This window comes from Poecilia mexicana, unplaced genomic scaffold (genome assembly GCF_051168715.1).
Source record: "Poecilia mexicana isolate PSO_F unplaced genomic scaffold, ASM5116871v1 scaffold_17, whole genome shotgun sequence".
In the NCBI taxonomy this organism is placed as follows: domain Eukaryota; kingdom Metazoa; phylum Chordata; class Actinopteri; order Cyprinodontiformes; family Poeciliidae; genus Poecilia; species Poecilia mexicana.
This window is the reverse complement of record NW_028263386.1, coordinates 22,958,544-22,979,226: the sequence shown is the minus strand read 5'-3', so window position 1 is coordinate 22,979,226 and position 20,683 is coordinate 22,958,544. Positions and strand designations below refer to the sequence as shown.

Below are 20,683 nucleotides of genomic sequence, written 5' to 3'. Positions count from 1 at the left end.
CATGTATGTGTAACCAGGTGAGAAATGGGTAGCTGTAAATACTTTTGTAAACCCTGTTTTGCTTTTATTTCACGTTGTGGCTGTAATTCTTGTTTTTGTCAGCATGTGGTGCTGTTGATACAGAGAGCTCTAAAAGTACCGGAAGTTGATAAAAAAAAAGAACAACAATTTTTGTTTACGATCTCTGGCATTCTTATTAGTAAAACGGAAGAGAAGGACATGTTTGAGCCGGGACCTGACAGAGACGACGATATTATGGCCACATGAGTGAAGAATCCACATGTTTGGTGATTAATGTCTGAACTGTATTATTTTCCGTGTACGAAGCTGAAGTGAGGTTGCTGACGTAATGTTTGTCTTTTTGTCCTTTAGCGGTGCCACTGCCGTTTGTTACAAACTATTTCTTTCTTTCTTTTTTGCTATGGAGCTGCGTTGATGCTGTGTTGAGTGCTAATAGTGTTGCTAACGCGCCATTTTGCTGAAGCCTTTGCTAATTAGCATCTTTTTACTAGTTTTACACGGACCATTCACGTAACAAGACTATTTTTGCTCCATATATTGAACTTTATACTTTTTATTCTTGCGACTCAGAAACAAATATCCTTTTTGGGAATAAAGAACCCCTCTTATTTGAAGTCCTGTGTGCTCTATTAATCCCGCTTCATATGTGTTTGATGCTTCATGATGCGTAAAAATTATCCGTTGTCTTTGCAGTCTTTCCAAAGAGTCATGTTTGGAAGGAAAATAAGCAATTTAGAGTCTGAGATGTACCGTGCTTATTTTAAAGTCACCGATCATTTCTTAATTTTTTCTTTTCTCAAAGTGTCTACAAACTTCCTTGAGGAATAACTCGCAAGGCTTTTTTGGAGGGAGTTTGTAAAGGTAGTATTTTCATTTTTCTCACTTATCATAATGCAGTCCTTGTACAGTAAACACTGACTAAGGCATGCTTGTACTGAAAATGGTCCAACCACATGGTTAGAATTGCAGGACGGGATGTTTGGCAACAGATTTTTAAAGCTTTTTTAATTGAAATCATGAGCTGTAAATTGCTTTAACACAGTCCACAACGTAAATTACTTATTTTACCCTCAGAACATGAAGGAGAGCAAAATAAAAAAGTAAATGTTATTTGGGAACCTAATTTATGATTCGGATATGCAAATTGTTTGGATAATTGCAAAATGTTACATATATTTACACCTTCAAAATAAAGGAGTCAATCAACTTAGAAGAATAATACATTTAGCTGAACAGGGTTGAATTTTCCTCTTGGAATTTCTTAAAGTCTTTTGACCTTTTTTCTAATATATAAAAAAAAAGCCTGGTTCTTGACAGTCTTAGATCAGAAAGAATTTCAATGAATCTATCTGTTTCTAATGAATGTAAATGTGCCACTAAAGTTGCACAATAATGACACGCATTACATTTTTTGCCACCTTAATCATCCGCTCCTTGAAACGTCCAAAGTATCCCTGGAAAAATTTGCAACATTTCACTGCAAATTTTCAAATCCTTTCTGCCAGGAGGAGACAATTCGCCCATTAGCTGTTGAGGAAATAGGTGAAAGTGGAGATATCAAGTGTCAGGACACCGGTGGGAGTATTACTGTGCGAAAGAAGCTCATAATCCACTGTTCACAAATTGTTATGAGGTTGTGTGCTGATGCAAGCAGGAGCATGGGGACTTTATGAGCGAAATGGGTGAGAAAGATGTCTCCAGCCAGGTGTCAGTAATATGTAGAACAGCTTTCACCTCACCTGAGCCATTTCTTCAAAACCTTGAATAATAGGACTTTTTTTTTTTGTTGAGGTGTTTGAATTTCTTCCAGAATAGATATTCTATGATGTTTCATATTAATATGTTCGGGTAGAGAATTGAGAGAGGGAGGGATAAACTGATAGATGGATAGACTGTGTCAGACTGGGTGACTCTGCTTTGTCACACAAGCCCCCAGCAGATGTCACTCACTCATTAGTGAATAATGTGAGAGAGCAGTCGGGTGGAGAACCGTTTCCCACAACCTGCCTCCAACTTTAGTGAGGCTCGTGGCTGTTAATATGCTAATTTTTACAGACATAGTCACTGCAAATTTCAGGAAGCCTATTTTTACTTTTGTTTTATAATATTTTCCATCTGCTCTACAAGTTCCTAATGTGTAATATATATATGTTTTTTTTTTTTTAACCCAGAGGAAATCAACCGCTCTTTTGGCGCTTAGCCAATATTAACACACCGACTGGGTTATTTAGTCTCCAAAAGACAATGAAATTGTCAGTTAACCTCTGACATCTGCATCCTGCTTTGAATGCCCAGGCTAACCAGCGGCAGGGTTTTACGTCGACGAGTGCCAAACGCCGCCGATGTGTGAAACAGGAAGCTAACTTGAGCCACTCACGCCACCCCACACGGCTAACAAGCTGAAGAAAGTAATCTTGGCAGGAATTGCAAGAACGGGCAACGTGCGGGCGGGTGGAAGAGGAAGAAATCAGAGGGACGACTGGATGCAAAACACAGGATGGCTGAGTCGAGGAGGCTAAACGAGGAGCTTGAGTGACGTGGCGGCGGCGGTCGAGGGAAACACAGATGCTGTAAACATCCTGTGGAAACCTCGCTCTCTGTAAGTCTTTGTCAGCACTAAGCATCAGAACAGCTGATCATCAACAAGCAAACGATGCATATTCATGGTGTTGTGACATCTGCCTGGTAAAATTTAAGCTTCTTAGTGTTTAAGCACATAGCGTTTGTAAAACTAGGACACATGTTGGAGAAATAATAATGAAATAAGAACTAAATCCCTCTTCAAATTTAAATCCATGTATGTGAATTAAAATAACTGTAGCTTAGCCTCTTCAGCTGCAATGCAGCTTAACTCCGTTTAGAAAGCTAATCAGATATTCTGTCACCTGAAAAAAAAACCCTTAACTTTTTAATTTGTTTCTGGAGACCCGACATGTACAGTTTACTGTCATAAAAACGTCAAATCCGTAGCTTTAGATGAGTAAAATGAAAACGACTGATATTTTGCAATACAATAAATAATAGTAATTTTAGGATCCATTAAGATCTTTTTAATAATTGTTTCCAAAGACACATTTGAAGGAAATGAACAGAGAAACACTACATTCTGGTGCAATCGATGCGTTTTTGTCCGTGTAACATCTCAGTCAGGTTTTTCTAAGTCTGAGGTCATGTGGCTCCATCTGCAGGAAGTAACAGAATTGGAAACAGGAAAGAGGAAGTTATTAGCTGGGATGATCTGAGCACGCTGGTCTGCAGAGTACATCAAGAGAACAACATGCACTCCCATCATACGCGGTGTACAGTTTGTGTGTGTGTGTGTGTGTGTGTGTGTGTGCGCGCACCACATGAGGAAGAGGAAGGCATTAGACATGGACAGAGGTCTGAGTACAGACTGAGCTGTCCCGACACCTGTGTGTGTGTTTGCGTGTATCTTTGGGAAATCTCGCTGAACTGCCTTGTCTAAGCTTGACAGCTGCACGATCTCAGTCAGTCACAACAAAACAGCACTTCCTGAAAACACCATGACGTTCAGGTAAACCTTCAAAATAAAGGAAATAAAGGAAGCACCTGAATAAATGACATAATGCTTCCCTGTTGTCAGCGTGGGGCTCAAGCTCCTGTCATCTCTGGGCTGGAAGCCAGAAAATGACTAATCTGATCAATTTTAGCCGTTTAAGAGATAAGACCGCTATTATTTTATTATTTTTTATGTAAAGTTAGAGCAAACACTTATCCCTCAAGACTGTATTGATACTCTTGTAAAAATCATGTCTGTTTGGTGCTGAAAACAAAGTGCTAATGTGTTCTTGTCCAGAGTAGAAAGTGAACTGATTGAAAACTTAAATGTTCAACCATTACACCTCTGATACTCACTGATTCTGTTCAAACAATACAAATTTGTGAGACACAAAGTAAAGTTCTCAGCAGATACAGACACGAAACCCCTTTTCCAGCACACTGACTCAATAGGCTCCTGAATATTCCCACCTTCCTTAAATAGAGTTCTCTCATCCAGGTGCTTCCCTTTTACACAACCGGGAAGAAAGGTCAGAGTGAAGTGGCAGGGATGTGTGTGTGTGTGCGTGTGTGTGTCCCAAACGGGGCCAGCAGCCAACTACCAGTCTTCTAACTCTGAAGTTGTATTTATACGTGCAATCTCTTCTAGTTGGCTCCGCTTTCCTGCAGGCACGTGTCTGACTTGATGACCTTAGAAGAGGAAACAGGGGAATTCCTGATTTTGCTTTAAAAAATAAACCAAGTTCACTTGAGGTGACAGATGCATGCTATGGTATAGAAACTATGTTGTTAGAAATTAAATGAATCTTTAATTCCCATCACACTAAGGCTGGGTTTACACGAAAGAAGAACCAGCCAGAGACTCAATATACCGATGCGGAGAAAACAAAGTGATGCAGGATAGATGGGTGATGTAGCAGCCCGACGTTTCCAGAAGAGACTGTTCAAACTTAAACCGAAGCAAGACTGAACATTTTAAAACCGTCTTACTTTAAATGAAGCAACATCAAAAAAGACATGCTGAAAGGGCACCAGAACAATCAGACATCTAGACCTTGAGAAAAGCTCTTGAACCGTCTCTCCTTCTCCTCCGTCGCCCTCCTCTCTCTGCCATCTCTCCATCTTAATCCTGATGGTGTTAATTGAAAGTCAGGAGAGGGCACTCCAGCGGTTTCATTATTAATTTAACACTCGGGGTAACTTAAAGTGCAATTTTCAACCACAAGTGTAACAGAAAAATCAATGCTCACAACAGCGACGAGTACCAAGGTTGTTTACCGATGAACCGGGTACGACAGGCGAGGCGGCCGTTGCTTGAAAGAGTGCCTGAGCGGTTATTGTTGCGCGCACCGTGTTTCGACACCGTCTCTGTATCACAAGGCAGCGGGTAAACAACAAAAAAGGTGCGATCTTCTGATTAAAATGACACCCTGTGTGATTAATCTTCTCGTACAAAATGGGCATAACCTTAAACGGTACCTCTGTGTGTGTGTGTTTTTTCCCCCCCCCCAAAGTTAAATTGTGCACATACATGACTTTATGTCTTATTACCCCCAGCGCTGCACAGCTCTCCCCTGTGCTGCGGATTAAATGGGGGGAAATAAAGGTATATTGCTCAGTAATGCAATCTGTCCAGTGGCTTGAGAGATGAGCAGCCTGCCCTTTGCGCTGAGCGGACTCACGGATGATTTAGAGCGAGCAGATGGGAAATTCTAATATGTTAGCCTAACCCTGAATGGCTACAAGGTAATTTATTTCAAACCCTGCGCGAATATTTTTTCCCCCCTCTCTTCTTCCCCTTTAAATACGACTCCGCTCAACTTGGGCTCTGCGTTTTGAAACACGAACCAGAATAAGTGGAAGGAAAAGTAACCGTGAAATCCCCGAAAAGAAGCTTCAGCTTTACAAAAAACAAAACCCCACAGAAACTACCCTCCAGTTTTAAAGGTTTATGAGCCTAAACCATACTTGCAGTACTTCTTAATCAACTGACTTTAATATTCAGTTATTTGCCAATGTGAAAACTGCCATTTTGGAGGTAAGTATTGATTCATATTACATTCGTCCATGTTCCTCCACGAGGAGACGCGTCCCGCCTTACAGGACAAAACGGGTCACAAATAACCATCAGCAATGTGCCATGGTTAATGTTTCTGGGATTATACTGGAACCAATAAAACGTTGGAACTGTGCAGACTCGGCTGTAAGCGCTGTTGCCAGTGAACGTGCTTAAATAAGTTCAGGAGTTTTAAAAAATTTTATGTAGAGAACTCGGCGTGAACGGTGCTCCGTGCGTACAGCTCATTCTGCTGCTGCTGAACACCAGGATTCACTTCTGCTCAGAAGTGAATGAAACTCTTAAAGTCACGTTTGTGTTAAGGAAACTTTATCCACTTTATCGTACAGAAAGAGAGGCAACTTTCACTCAGAAAGGACGAACCTCTTGGTGACTTTTATGCACAAATCTGATCAAATATTCTCCTACATGCCTTTTTCTTTGCTTTAAATAAAATGCTGCAATCCGAAGGGGTCAAAACTGATAAGTGATGCAGACGATACAATTTTTAATTTGTACTTTGGTTTTATTGTCACTGCACATCGTACTGCTTCTCCTGGGTTTGTTTGCAGACCAGCAGAGGAATGAACCTAATGGTGCTTGATGTATTCTGACACTGACTTCTCTCTTCATCCATCCTGCAGGTGTGTTTGGATAAAAAGGAGCACAGACGTTTGTAATTAGCTTCATTCCAGAGACAGATTGATTGATTTAAACCCTTCACTTCTGTTAAAGATCATTTTATGTTTACAACTAATGAAAACATTACACATTACCAGACAAATAATAAAAAATATAAGCTTAAAGAAAAGTGTGTTTAATACCTATACAAAGATTATATTTTCTGCCTCATAGTGTCGTTTTATACAATCAAGTAACAATCTTATCTACAGTTGTTATAAAAACGCCATCGATATCAAATATGACCTAAAAGAAATTTGACTCCGTAGTCTGAGGGCATAAAATAGGGCCTCTGTCTCTTTAAGAGCGTTGGATTGAGAAGTGGATCATATGATGAGCACAGCAGATGCGCAGTTCCACCAAGTGCTTGGTAATTGCTGCTGCCGCTAGTCTGTAGGAGTGGTGTGGGTAAGAGGTGAGGGAGCGGGGCTCTGTGAGGCGGGAGCTCGGCTCAAGCGTTTCGGCACCCCTCAGTGGTTGCCACGGGCGACTCAAGGTTTCCTCAACAAGGCAGGAAATAATCAAAGCTTTGCTTTTACTCCACTCAGACGGTGCAGGCCTGTGTTTCATATCAGGCCGTTTCAAGTCCTTAGGACGTTAATCTAGTTGTTTCAGGTCATGACTAGGTTGTTATGTAATTTGAATGTGGCTTGAAGAGTCTGATTTTCTTTGCTTGGTATCATGGCTCCAAATCACTGTGCATTCATACTTTACATAACTATCGTTTACCATAAATAAATGTTGGTGCGTTGATGTCTTTTTTTTTTTGAGCTAGAACTCAAACACTCGATTCTCTCCTGAATTATGACAACACACCCTTTTATAGAAACACGTGGTTCCCCCTTTTGCTTCCTAAGATCATTTATAAGAAGCTGGATGACGCATGTTTTTATTTATTTATTTTTTGAACGCGTCCACTCCGAAGTGGTCAAATCCGTCTTGATAAACACTTTATGCAGATGAGCTTCCACTTGTTTTCCCTTTCTTGAGAGATGGAGTGGGAAGGCGAAATAATACCTCTCAAATTGACCCATTTGGATGCTTCTCTGCCCTCAGGAGGGGTGCGGGGGGGAAGGTGGTGGGGCTCAGCTTTTAATGTTTGATTGGCCTAATTTCCCCAACACATCATTAGTAGCCATCTTCAGCCCCCGATTCTTAATAACCTCTTTACGAGGCGAATGGATGCCGTTAAAAGTCTTTGTCTCCTCCATCCCTCTCCCCAGGTCCCGGAACCCTCCTCGTCCTCTTAATTAAGTCAGATGTTTCAAAATATGGTAATGGGCCCTGAACTTGTTTGAATTAAACAAGCGAGCGTCCATTGGACTCCTCGGCCATTTACATAATTTCATTATCGGGGCAAAAAACACACTAATTGTTGAGTGTGCGTGTTTGTGCGAGGGAGAGCGCGTTCGGGGGGCGAGCCAGTGATTCCTTGGCAGAAAAACAGCACTAATTACGACGCGAGTGGCAGGACTCCAGAGCCATTTACAGGGAGGCTAATAGATTCCTGATCACCGCCGTGCCCATTCCGACAGTGTAGGGCAACATTTTCATTGTAGAGCGGATTTTTAAAAAATTTTTTATTACGCATTGTATCTTGATAATAGGTCAGTGCTCTTGCAGGCTAATGCTCAAATCGCCCCGGCCACAAATTCCCATTAACAGCAGCCTGTCGTGCGCTAAGTTTCCAGAACAAGGAACACTAAAACTACAAAATCAGTCAAGAAAGGAAAAAAAAAAAAGCCCAAAACAAATATCAATATGTTGGGCAATGTGCTTCTAATAAGCATTTGAGTTGAGAGTCTATTGACTTTATGCTGGAGAGAAACCTGTGTTGAGCACACCAAAGGACAGCTCCACACTATATTTACATAGTGAGCTGTTGTGGATAGGAAAGGGGTTGAAAAAGTGAGCTCATAAAGAAAGGCTTTCCAAAGTTGGTCCTCCAGGGCCTGAATCCTCTGGGCCGTTGCTAGCCAGCTGAGCGAGTCTCTACGCTAAAGGGAATGGCCAGTATTTCAGTAGTTTTTCACTACATTTCTTCACATTTGGTGGTGGAAAACTTAGACTCGGTGACAAAGTGGAATTGAAATGAGAACTAACAAAAAGGCTTAGAAAACAGGCTAAGGGTCACCAATTGGATTGCTCGTGTGGGCTCTATTGTTTTTAAAAACTTTGTTTTAAGAATATGTTATTTTTAACTATGACATTTCCTTCTTGAGCTGACTACAAAAAAGTGGGAAAAAGAGAAGGTTTTATTTTCCCCAATGCCAAAAATAATTGAAAAAGTTCTCCTTTTGTGTCTTCGGGGGATCGAATAAACCCCAATCTGTGTCTTATCAAGTCTCCGCTCAGTGCAGAATGATTTGTTTTACGCTTTTATTGTATATGCATTCCAATTAAACGTTGGCACAACACATTCCAGACACGTAAGAAAAGAAGAGGAAATGCTCCATTTGGTTAAAAACTCTAAAAGGAAGATGTTGCCTTTTGCATTATTAGTGGCTAACAGCCGGCCAGTTCCTTTCAGTCACAACACAACCCCCACAAACCGAGGTGCAAATTGGCAATAGGCCAAATGTGGAGAAATTCATTACGAATTGATGGCTAAATTTTGTCAACCCACAATTCAAAGCAGCAGGTTTTGCAGGTGGAGTTTGTGTCCAGTGATGGTCACATGCTTACACCTTTGTTGGCCTCTGTTGTTGACCAAAAGTACGTCAAGACAAGTATCTCAAACCCTAAATGACGAGTCACTGAAGCAGATCATACCTCAAGTTACATGTTAGTGGAATATAGTTAGAATTTTAATCTCACGTCCTTCTACTTGGTTTTACTTTCAGATGGCTTAGACTGGCTCACTCGAGCTTGTCAGTGTCACAATAAGTCAGTTCACTTTGTCAAAAGGGGAAATCAAGAATTACACTTTTCAAGACAACAACACTATGGAAAGACATTTTGCAATATCTTGATACCAAAGGATATCATGACTCCTACTTACACCTACATCAACTGAAGATAGAAAAAAACCAACTAATCTAAGTGAGGGATTGTAGGAAGCAGTAATGCAGCACTTCTAATAATACTTTCAATGCGCTGCATGGCTGGTCGCCAAATAATGACAGCATGTTGACATCCTGTTGCCTTTTGCGTGTGTGAACCATGTGCTTCCTCGGCCGTGCCTCCCGCGGTGTTTTTGTCCATATCACACACAGCTGCGGCCGCCTCTCGCCCCATCACGCCACCGAGCTTCCCTCATAAAGCGAAAGACACAATGCAGTCGCACTTTAAACGCTCCGTCTCAGATTACCGACACAGACCCAGCGGGACGCAGGCGCGGAGCGGAAGAAAAGATGACTTCAGAAGCAACTTTTCAGACAAAACAAAGATGCCGGTTCGTACTCTGCTGTCGCAGAACTCGAGGGAATCGGGTTTCCTTCAAGCGGAGGTTCAAAATGGCGGCAAAGCAGAATGAAAGAACCAAGGCGTCGTCACATCGCGGATGATTTAGGCCTACAAAATGATAAACAGACTATTATAAAAGTTGGCGTTGCAAAAACAATTTGAAAATAAGTTGAAGGAAAGACACGGAGTCACTGTAATTAATTGTTAAAACTACTAGTCTTTTCCATTTTTCATGTTGTAATATTTATTTTCATCCACGTTGTTAAAGTTGGAATTTAGAACCAACAATGTTCTGTATTTAACACCGATGAACTGTTTTCAAACAAACACAACTTTTTTTTTTACTTGGATTCAAGTTCCAGCAGGAAAAAGGCCTTGAACATAGTTTCAAAAAATGTTTAAACTGAAGCTCATTGGGATACGATGATCTAATCGGATGCATCTTAGGTTGTCAAAAAAAGGGAGAAAAGATTCCTACATCCAGATTTACAAAACTAGGCTTCCAGACGGAGTTTTAGCTAAAACTGATTCTTGAGTCAGAAGGACTAAAACAACAACAAAAAATCCAAGTCAGATTATATTGGTAAAAGATTTTACAAACTATGTATTTTTTCCCCAATACGGCAATGTAATTTTTGTTGGTCTATCAGTTAAAATCCCAAAAACATTCGGTCAGGATCTTGGGTTGTTTGAGTTGTTCTTGGGTTTGTTTATTATTTCTCCTTAGTTTTTATATTTTGACAAGATCAGCCGTGTTTATGCTTCACTTTGATTCAGTAATTAGTTCATCTGTTGCTTAATTATGTTTCTTATGGTTAGTTATGCTGTAGTGTTAGATTAATTTCCATGTAAAGAACATTTGTTGCTGTTTTACCTTAGCTCAGTAATTTATTTACTTTAGCTTTATCATGTTGCTTAAGTCTAGTTATTTGTCAGTGTTAGATTAATTTTTCCTAGTTACACAGTTTGTGTACTCTCCTTTTCTCTCACCATTTCTTTCTCTCTCTTCACACCTGCAACCCATTTCTAATCAGTCATCTGTTCCTTGCTCAGTAATCAACTTCCCCTCTACAAATACGACTCATTCTCAGTCACTCCTTGCTTGTTCCTCCCGGTTATGCTCCTTGTGATCCTGTTTTTTCCCCCCTGCTCTTTGTGTTCATCTGGCTATTCGTAAGTTTTGCTTCATCATCATTTTTTTCATTAAACCTCCTTCATCCACTCGACGTATGAGTCCACTTCAACTTCCATGCAACGTGACGCATACACTGAAGTTTCTGGTTCTGAGTGTTTTAGAGAATCAGACCAACTTCTTAGAAAAGGTTCAACGTAAAAGTACATTATACTGTACTTTTTGTATATTCCCAGTCTTATTACACTTAACAACTTCAAGCATTGTTTTAGGACATCAAGAAACTTGCCAAAAAAGTCATTTGTCAACATTTATACTCTCTTGCTCTCTATCTCCCAAGAAATGCTGCGTTTCCATAGTTTATTAACATTACCGCTAGTTTCCCCTCACTAGTTTTTAAAGCATATAGTCTGAACGCCCATCCTCTTCCTCTGTTGCTTGCTTTTCTATCCTCCGTCTTTACACAATAGTCAGACACCGTATAGCTCTTCATCATCAGGTGTGGGCCGTCAGGGCCTCTTGCACATGAAGACGATTACCTTGTCCCCTGATTACCATCACGCTGGGAGGGGGAGTTTTTTTTCCTACCAAATTAGTGGATAAATATATAGCCTGCACCACTTTCACTGTTCACCCCATCCCCTCCGCTGAATCCACCCATCCACCCTATGCCTAATGACAGGGGCAGGGAAGCGGTAATGAAAAACTATACATCACAATCAGCTGGACAGTCCTATTCATGGCTATGCATTATGCTCACTAGTCATAATCATTGCTGCTGTGACAGAAGGGATGTGGAGAGGGAAGAAGACGGGGCAGAGGGTGGGAGGAGGGAGAGACGCGGTATGACAGAGGCGAGCGGTTTGGTGATAGAAGGCCAGATGATGTAAAATGGCCTGGAGAAGAGTGGAAATGATGAAATTGTCACTTTAAAGAACAGAAAGTAGAACAAAAGCAAGTCTTTGTGTACTTCCTGTATGTTTTTTTTAAAAAACATTTTTACCACTACTGTTACAATCATGTAACCTTGATATTGATATTAATCTGGTAGTGTTGAGGTTGGGCTCAACACAGAATAAATCGCGCCGCATCGTACATCGGTGTCTGACTAGAGCCCTCGACACTTCGTGTGTTGCTACCTACAACTTTAGACGACCAAAGGACTTCAAATGAAAACGAGTAGCCATCGGCCTTTCCAGAGCTGAGCGTGGATCCGTTCTGAAGAGTGTCTGTAGCGCGCAACGAGACAAACCTGCCAAAGGAGAGCCGATGCTTTGAGTCCCAGGCTCTGCAGCGCGCTGTGAGCTCTGCTTTTGTTCATTTTTCTGTGGTGTAACCTGGGTTTCAGCTAGCTCAGCTCCTCAGGTTCTGGTTACTATTAAATGGTCCTGAAAGTTGCCATAAGGATAAATGCAAGACGGAGTACTTTGTTTTGACTGAAGTGGCTCATGAGCAAAATAAATTAATTTAATAAAAGAGGTTTTATGTCGGTTCTGAACAGCTTAAGCAAGTGGAGACATCACATCAGGACAGGAGAGCTACTGGTGCAACAGTGTTTCAAACTCTACACACAATACAGACCCTTTCTTAAGTCCTGGGCGTTGCCCCCAACAATAAATACTCCATAGAGAAGTAAAGGAATGGCAGAATTTGTACATGTTGTCCTGTTTTTCAGTTGCATTTACTTAGATTCTGTACAGCTGCGGGGAAAAGGAAAAAAAAATCCTGAACCATTAGTTTGAGAATCACATATGTTGCAGCCTATTTGGCAACAAAAAGAATGCATGGGAACATGAAGCGTACCAGGGGAAGTCTGAAATGGACACATTTTGTTTTTCAAGTACCAACGATGTATCCTGCAAGCAAACTGGATCCTCCACCGCTGACTGCTTGCCAAGACATACGATGGTCCATTTAAACCAGCGAGCACCACACATCAAACATGGTCCAAGGTACAGGTTGTAACGATTACAAAGAGCGAGCTCCGTTGTTGTTAAAAAAAAAAGAAAGGACGACCTGATTCAGTTATTCACAAGGCATTATGAAAAGAGTTTAACGTTTCCAACTGCGCATGTTTGTCATGCTGGCATGTCGCGCAATTAATGCAATAGCAGCAGAATAAGTTAGTCCAATGAAAAACACAAAACACTGAATGTAAACGGATAAATTCTGGCTTAATTTTTGAAGACGATTATTATCCTTGTCACTATTTTCGTTTGCTTTTAAGTAACAGAGTCGATGTATGGCTGATCTGGTTTAATGCGTCTTCTGTCAGAGTGCCTCAGAATCATTGTGGAAATCTGTAAAAACCAGCGAACTCAGCATCAAGTAAAGTTAACAAATCCATCCACCTTTGTCAGTTACATTAAATTTGGTCATCTACCATCTTTTCTTATGACCCACCATGACATGACATGACCCACCTAGAATTTTATAATGCAGAAACAGGAAGGTTGTTTTTTTTTGTGGGTTTTCTAAAAGCTTATTTGGGTGAAATATTTTACAGTTATTGAAAAAGAGATTTATTTCAGTTTAAAAATTAATGACTGTCCGCATGTGGTAGTTTCTTTTCTTAAGGACAACAGACATTTTGTCCCAGCCAGAGTGTGGAGGAGACGACCTCAATGTAACCCCTGAAACGCTAAATACATATTAGGCTTTTCACGTAGCTACAGTCTTCAATAAACTCATATGCCTTCTTTCCGGGTGTTGATCGTTTCCTAATGTCACAGTTTCATACCTTTGCCACATTGGTAATTTTGTACGCTACCGTTTTTAGGATATAAAAACGACGTTATTCGCCACGCGTTACTGTTTGACAATTCTTACCCACAAAAAGGTCGAACTGAGCTGGATCCACACTCTACGGATATGCTAGGCTAACATCATATTGTGTGTTTCTATTTTGACATCACCACATGCACCGTGGTTCCAGGTTCTCTGGTGAGGACAAAACTTGTGGAAACTTACTTCGTAAATCTAATGCTTTGCTCAGAAAGTAATCACTTTAGTATCACCTGTCATATCTGGAGATGTCTGAACAACATTGCTCAAAGAAAATACAAATTAGAAAGACAAAAGCAGCCATTTGTTTTTAAACCACTGGTACATTTGTGGATATGGCTAAATACACTTAGTGGATTTTTTTTTGTGTGTGTTTTTTTTTAATTGTCTCTTAAACTAACTACTTCAGTTTTAGAGAAACAAGTGTGTTTTTTTATTTAAATGTTGGCACTCTTTTCAATATAATTCTACCGAAACCACATGTTAATAATCAAACTTTAGGAGAGTGCAATTAAAAACAAAACAGGACTTAAGGATGAGGAAATTTGTGCTCTGATCCACTGACTAACACATGCTGACTGTGCTGGGCCAAAGAGCCAATGGCAAAAAAAAAGTTAACATACCTCATCTTTGGCTGTTTTTAATCACATCAATCCAAATTGAAGTTGATTTCCAAAATCTTAAAAACCTTTAAGATTTTGGAAATCTTCTTTCAGGACCATTTGGCTGACTTGCTGGAACAATTTGCTAAGACAACAGATGATGTTTTCCCCTCTGACACCTCTCTGAAAACCCACCCAGGAGAAAGCGTTCAGTTTCAGAGCCACATGTGCAGGTAAGCAACAGCTCGACTTCGAACCGGCTAGGAATCCGTTCAGGTTTTACAACTGAAAAGTAGTTGGGTGACAGAAAGTGGACAAGAAGAATCAAGAAGGACACCAGGTTGTGATTTAAAGCTACATGACAACAGTCCTAACTAGGAATGCACAATCTTGGATTTTTGGTTGATAACCAATACCGATATTTTTTCCTATACCTACTTATTGAAACTATATGGTTTTCTCTACTGTGGATTAAAATACTAAATTTGTCAATTTAGCCTGCTACCAAACCCAAATGCTAAAGAGGCTGAAAACGATGTAACACTTTCAACTTGCATTATGTTTAATGTCAAATTTATTCATGACCTTTGCTCTCTATAAGACAATGACAACAGCAAAACATTGCAAATTTGACGTGCTGTGCTGCAGGCATCATTGTCACTGGTTTGTTGTATAAAAAAAAAAACCTTTTATATCAATGAGTTATGTTGACGGAAAGGCCGGTGTCCGATATTACATTTTACAGCTAATATCCGATACGATACCATGGCGATAGTATTGTGCATCTCTAGCGCTAACTGTAACCTTCTTTTTACAGATTTTATGAAAACACTGAAGTTAGAGATGCTTTTAAATTTCAAGGTTTTACTTATCTTGTTAGACATTTTGGTTTCATAAGTCATGTCAGCTTTAGGCTGGTGGATTTTCTAGTGTTTTCACTTCTTAAGCACTTAAAACAATGAAAATCTTATCTAAAGTACTCCACACCGAATAGGTGCAAAAATAGCCGTTAGCCATGATGAGACTGAACACATTCCAGCTTCCGTGAGCAGAGACGGAAAAAAGATTTTGGATTTCAGGCTAAAATGTAGAGATGGAAAAAAGAGAGGTATGACCAGCGAATTGCATTCAGAGCTTCCGATTTTTTCATTTTTTTTTTTGCAGGAATAAACATTTGACTCAGTTGACCATTTTTGAAGAAGCACCATCCTTGACATTGACAAAAAAAAAAAAAAAAACTTTCTTCCTACCTTTGGATGGGATGCAGAGTAGTTTCATTCGCTTCAGAGCGATTAACAGAAACATCCTCCGTTAGATTTTTACAAGACAATTTACTAGATTAAAATGGACCGACCAGTTCCACAGGACATTCACAGAGCTAATGATGGGCATTTTATAAAATACTAAATGGACAGGGGTTTTGTACAAAAATCCACTATTTCCTTGTTGCATGCATTCCCACACAGACGCCTGGTGAAAGATGGACCTCTGCAGCTCGTTAACCAGAATATCTGGAGCACGCCGGCGTATTTGATAGCCACCACATGCTGAGTCTCTCCTGCTTTCCGCCATTCTCAGGACAGTAAATGTAGACGGTGTGCATTAGAATATGCAGCCGGAGTGTGTAGGTGTGTGCTTGGGTTGCTTTGCAACCTGCAAGGTAGCAAGCGAGAATTGGTACAGCAAATAGGGTGTTGGGCCGTGGGAAAATAAATAAATAAGGAAAGAAAAAGTAGGCACACAAAATGTGGAAATGACAAAGGTTTATTAGGCGCACATACACATGTTCACCCAGAATCCTTTGAGGGAGCTTTGTTCGAGGACAAAGCTGTGTAATATAAGTCGGATCACATATTCACTTTGGATACAGCAAGGAGAGAGAGGGGAAAAAAAAAAAGCTCGACTAGCTAAAATACCCAGGGGACAAATAATAATGTTCTCCCATCAAACATCTTGGGACAATTTGTTGCCAGGTGAACAACGCAGTGAGAGAGAGAGAGGGAAAAAAATGGAGATGTAGAAACATTTATATGTTACACACATAGGAGCACTCATCAACACATGCACACACTTCCTTCTCCAGTCTGTTTTTATAGACTGGTCGCTTACAAGACACCAAATGTCACTGCTGTTGTTAATCCCTTAGCGCATGGCTAATGAGACCATACTTCACACAGTTGCCTTTGAGGGTCTGTGTGTGAGAGTGTGTGCGTGTTTGTGAGTGTGTGTGTGTGTGTGTGTGTGTGTGTGTGTGTGTGTGTGTGTGTGTGTGCGCGCGCGCGCTCAGTATTTAGCCCATTTATTCACATGCGTATGAGTGCTTACACGTGCGCGGGTGAGGTGTGTGTGTGTGTGTGTGTGTGTGTGTGTGTGTGTGTGTGTGTGTGCGCGCTCAGTATTTAGCCCATTTATTCACATGCGTATGAGTGCTTACACGTGCGCGGGTGAGGTGTGTGTGTGTGTGTGACCTTTGCTCTCGCCTTCACCATCATCTCATTCTATCTCATTAAAAATGTATATCTTATCACACAACCTTCACACAAACGCCTCCCTTCACACATTTGCATTCAGTAAATTCTAGGTAGCGACAAGGACAAGCTTTTGTAGAGAAATGTTACATATCACAGAACAAGACCCGCCATTGGTTGCGGCATCCAAGAAAGGAATTACGCTTTAAAAGGCTGTGGATTATATTATTCTGCAAAAGAAACATCCGTCTCTCTCTTCTTTTTTTTTTATAGTGTGAATTATGGTGAAATAAATAACTTTCCTCAATCCGTTTCCAGCTTTCTTGATTGTGATAAAACAGAGCCGCGGCCTCTTAAAAACATCGAGCATGCGTGACATTAATTATTGACAGGGCCGGGGTGCCACTGGAGAGGTTTACAAGGGGAGAAAACATTACTCTGACCACCGGCATAATTAATCACAAGTGGATGCTGGATCGCAGTCAAAATAGATGAAGTTTCCAAAGCACACACACCACGTTTTGATTGTTTGTGCTGAAGAAAATTATCCTCGGGTCCTTGGGAGTTTTATACCAACATTTCCTTTTTATTTTGCTGCCTATAAAAAGATACCTGTGGACATATTTTTTTAATGGATTTTTTTTTTTTCAGGTGGGCCAGTTATCCCTTTTTGGCAAAGAACCCCCACAAGCCCAATTCAAATTTAGCCTTCATGCATTGAGGCTCTAACTAACCTGTTTGTAAATTTTTAAAACTGCTATTATTGGTTACTTTTAAAAAAAGGTTTTATAGAAACAATCTGTGTTGATTCACTGCAATACTTGTTCCCAGCCAGCAGGTAGTGATAATGTCGACATTAGTTATGTCAAAATTCAAAGAAAGGAAATCTGGATCATAGTTAAATCGGCGCTAAAGATATATATATATTTTAAAATATGCTGTATGTTAAAACCTTAGCACAGATTACACTTTCTTCTCAGTCATAAACTTTCTTAGTTTACATTGAAACTGACATAAAAACAACCAGGAAATCAATCTGGATGAGCTAATTTGACAAATATGAAAAATACAAACTTCCCACAATTCAGGCAACATAATTTAAGCCATAGTTTACTTAACTAGTCACAGAAACAAAGCAACAAAATATAGTTTGATTGTAATTAGCTTGTAAATTCAGTTGTCATTATATAGTAATATGCTATAACTTACTAGGAACGTACTTGGCAATTACATTGTCATTATTGACTGTACAAGAAAGGCTCGCCAACATAACATGAAAGAAATTTGTGCAATTTGATTCCTTGAAGTTGGGCCTCTGTCTCTTTAAGAAGCACCTGCTCATTCTGACACTTCGCCTTCAGCATGTCGTCACATCAACGCCTTTCCAGTTTGCTGTTTACAGCCATTCGTAGGAGCGTTGGACTGAGAAGTAGTTCCACCGAGTTTTTTCTAACCCACTGATGTGGAGGAGCTGAGTGCGGAAGGTGAGGGGGATTAGGGGACAATGTAGTAACATTATATAAATCTCAGGAAGGTCGATTTTGCGTGTCTCTCCCATTTTAAGTTTTAAATCTGCTTCCTTCATTTGTAGTGTTGATACGCTACCGAGGATTCCCTTGGTGGATGATTTGATGCGTGGCCTTTAACTCTTGTGGCTGTTGATTCCTTTTCATACCTGAAAAAGTTGCATATGCAGCACAAAAGGTGCACAAAATGGCTGATGGACTGCAACTAAAACATGCATGCGTCAGTACACACACATTACAAACTGTAGGGGGAGCTGTCCCGATTATTGGCTAAACGGGTAATCAGCTGGTGCATATGTGCGTGTGTGACTTTTGTTTGTCGGTTTAGTGTTGGTGTGTGAAGGTCCATGGATAAGACAATAGCCCATCAGATTGGAACTGACTTCACCTTGCATCTTTTGGCCCCCGACTGGTGAAAGTAGATTGGACAGGAAATCCAATGGTAATCTGAAAGACAAGGACAGCATAGGAGGGCGATGGAGGAGCAGAAGACAATTGTCTCTCTATGTTCTTGCATGTGGACGCTTTTAGATTTCCGTGTATGGAAATGCGTGCGTTTTTGCGGACGAGCGGGCGTCAGATTAAATAAACACGTATTTACCAAGACTTTTGAGGAAATTAGTTTTGTTTGCGAGCCTTTGTCCCTCAATGTGAACGTGTGCTGGGCCTGTTTGTGTTTGTGTGGCAGATGACCTGGCCCATTTTAATCTGCTGGAGAGGGAAGATGTGGTGAAAACCATTATCACCGTCTCCCTTTCGCTGATAACAGCCCACTAATCTGTTTGCTGGGGGTATTGAACAAATGCATTTGTGCTATGGACAGACAGGGGAGAGAATGAAGAAAACAGAGAGGGAGAGGGGATGGCTGAGGAGTGTGTGTGTGTGCATGTGTTTGTGGGCACGGATGTGGGGGGGCTTTAAGAGGAAAGCTGGTGAAAAATGAGAGGACGAAAAGGTTTGGAAAACTTCCCCCAAGACCAGTTGGTTTCTTGTGACAACAAGAAACCAACTGGGGGGTGGTGAGGAGGTGAGATGAGAAAAGAGGATGAGCTGGAGGTAAGAACAATGTGAAGACATGAGAGAAACGAACTCAGGTAATGACATAGACCGATGAGAGTAACAGGAGAGAAAAAAGAATACATAAAAAGAAAATAGCAGAAAAATTAAACAGATGATACAAGAAAGCCCAGGGATAAGCATTTGGAAATCAAAGGTGATGAAATTATTAAGAGTGATTTGGGGTTGCTGTAATGTCAATGTCAATGAAACAGGTGTGTCGGAGCAGAGATATATCTTAAAGATGAACCAGAGGCCCCTGAGGACCAGGACTGAAGACTACAGCCATTGACAGCATAGCATTATAATTTGGATTGAACTGGACTGGAGAAAATTGGACTCAAATCTGTCTCTATGTTTGGACAGGAGCAGAATGGTTTGGATAACTGGATACACATTGTACCAATTTGGGTTGTACATGCAGTTTTTACTTGTTAGTTTTGACAGGACCAGTTCAGTTTATTCTCCCATCTTCTATCCATTTGAAAGATGAAAGTGCAATACTTTACGAGGTACAATTTCAGTTGCTGGCACCAAGTTATTTCATAATTATTAGCTAAAGAACATAAAAAACTGCTTTTCTGTTGGAGATACTTCCAGCATTTAGTATGTGGAGGTGAGGTAATCGCAACCAGTGGGTTAATGTTAGCGTTTGCATAACGCAGCATGAGATTAACGTTGCAGTGGCGTCCTTTGAGTTGCACCTGCAAAAATGTTGTCGCTATTTGAGGATCCGTAGCACTTTGGAGTAGCAGCGAAATTCAAATATACAACAGCCTGACTGGGTGTTGGGTGCATTCAGGATCTTAAAAACCCTGGAATATGTCGCCATAACAGTCAGTTTCATTTCTCTGTTGAACAGTTAGTGGAGGCTGGTCCGGAGCCCGGTAGAGTTTCACTGAAACCCCGAGGCCAGCGTTTAACTTGTCTTTCAATCTCTTTCCAATGAAATGCTGGAAATTGTAAAAGTAGTGAATTGCTGGTATGGGATAGGGATTATACGTCTCTTAGCAGCATGTCAAACACGAAAACAAGACGCATATGCCTCTTTATATCTTTCTTACTGTTTTCTTTCATTTTCCAAAGTAATCTTTAGTATAAAAATGAATCAACGCCTCATCATATTCTTCATCTTCATTGCTTATTTCTTTCTGTTTTCCCACCCTGTCTATCTTTGTTACCGTCTTCCATTCCTCCAGTCACCTCATATCTCCTGCTATCTCTCCTCTCTCTCTCTCTGCTGGTCTGCTGAGGCCCCAGGGCACCATCCGGCTGCACCAGGTAACCCTTGTATAAGTTTCCAATTGCAATTCTTGCAGGATTATGGCTAGGTTGTGTCGAGGGGGCATTTCCTCACTGATTACATATTTGATTCAATCGCATGATTATTGGCGCACTGTGAGAGTGCAGATGGATATGATGATGATGTTGAG

The 20,683-nt window shown here is 40.6% G+C and overlaps 1 protein-coding gene across 1 annotated transcript in view; it reads left to right on the top strand.

Annotated features, from left to right (window-relative positions):
• Positions 1-840: 840 nt before the first annotated feature.
• rnf220a (ring finger protein 220a) overlaps positions 841-20,683 on the top strand; it is a 279,000-nt gene continuing 259,157 nt past the window's right edge. Inside the window, exons 1-2 of the mRNA XM_088014369.1 lie at positions 841-882; positions 2,317-2,620. The gene's annotated coding sequence lies outside the window, so the exon portion shown is untranslated. The remainder of the gene's footprint in view (positions 883-2,316; positions 2,621-20,683) is intronic.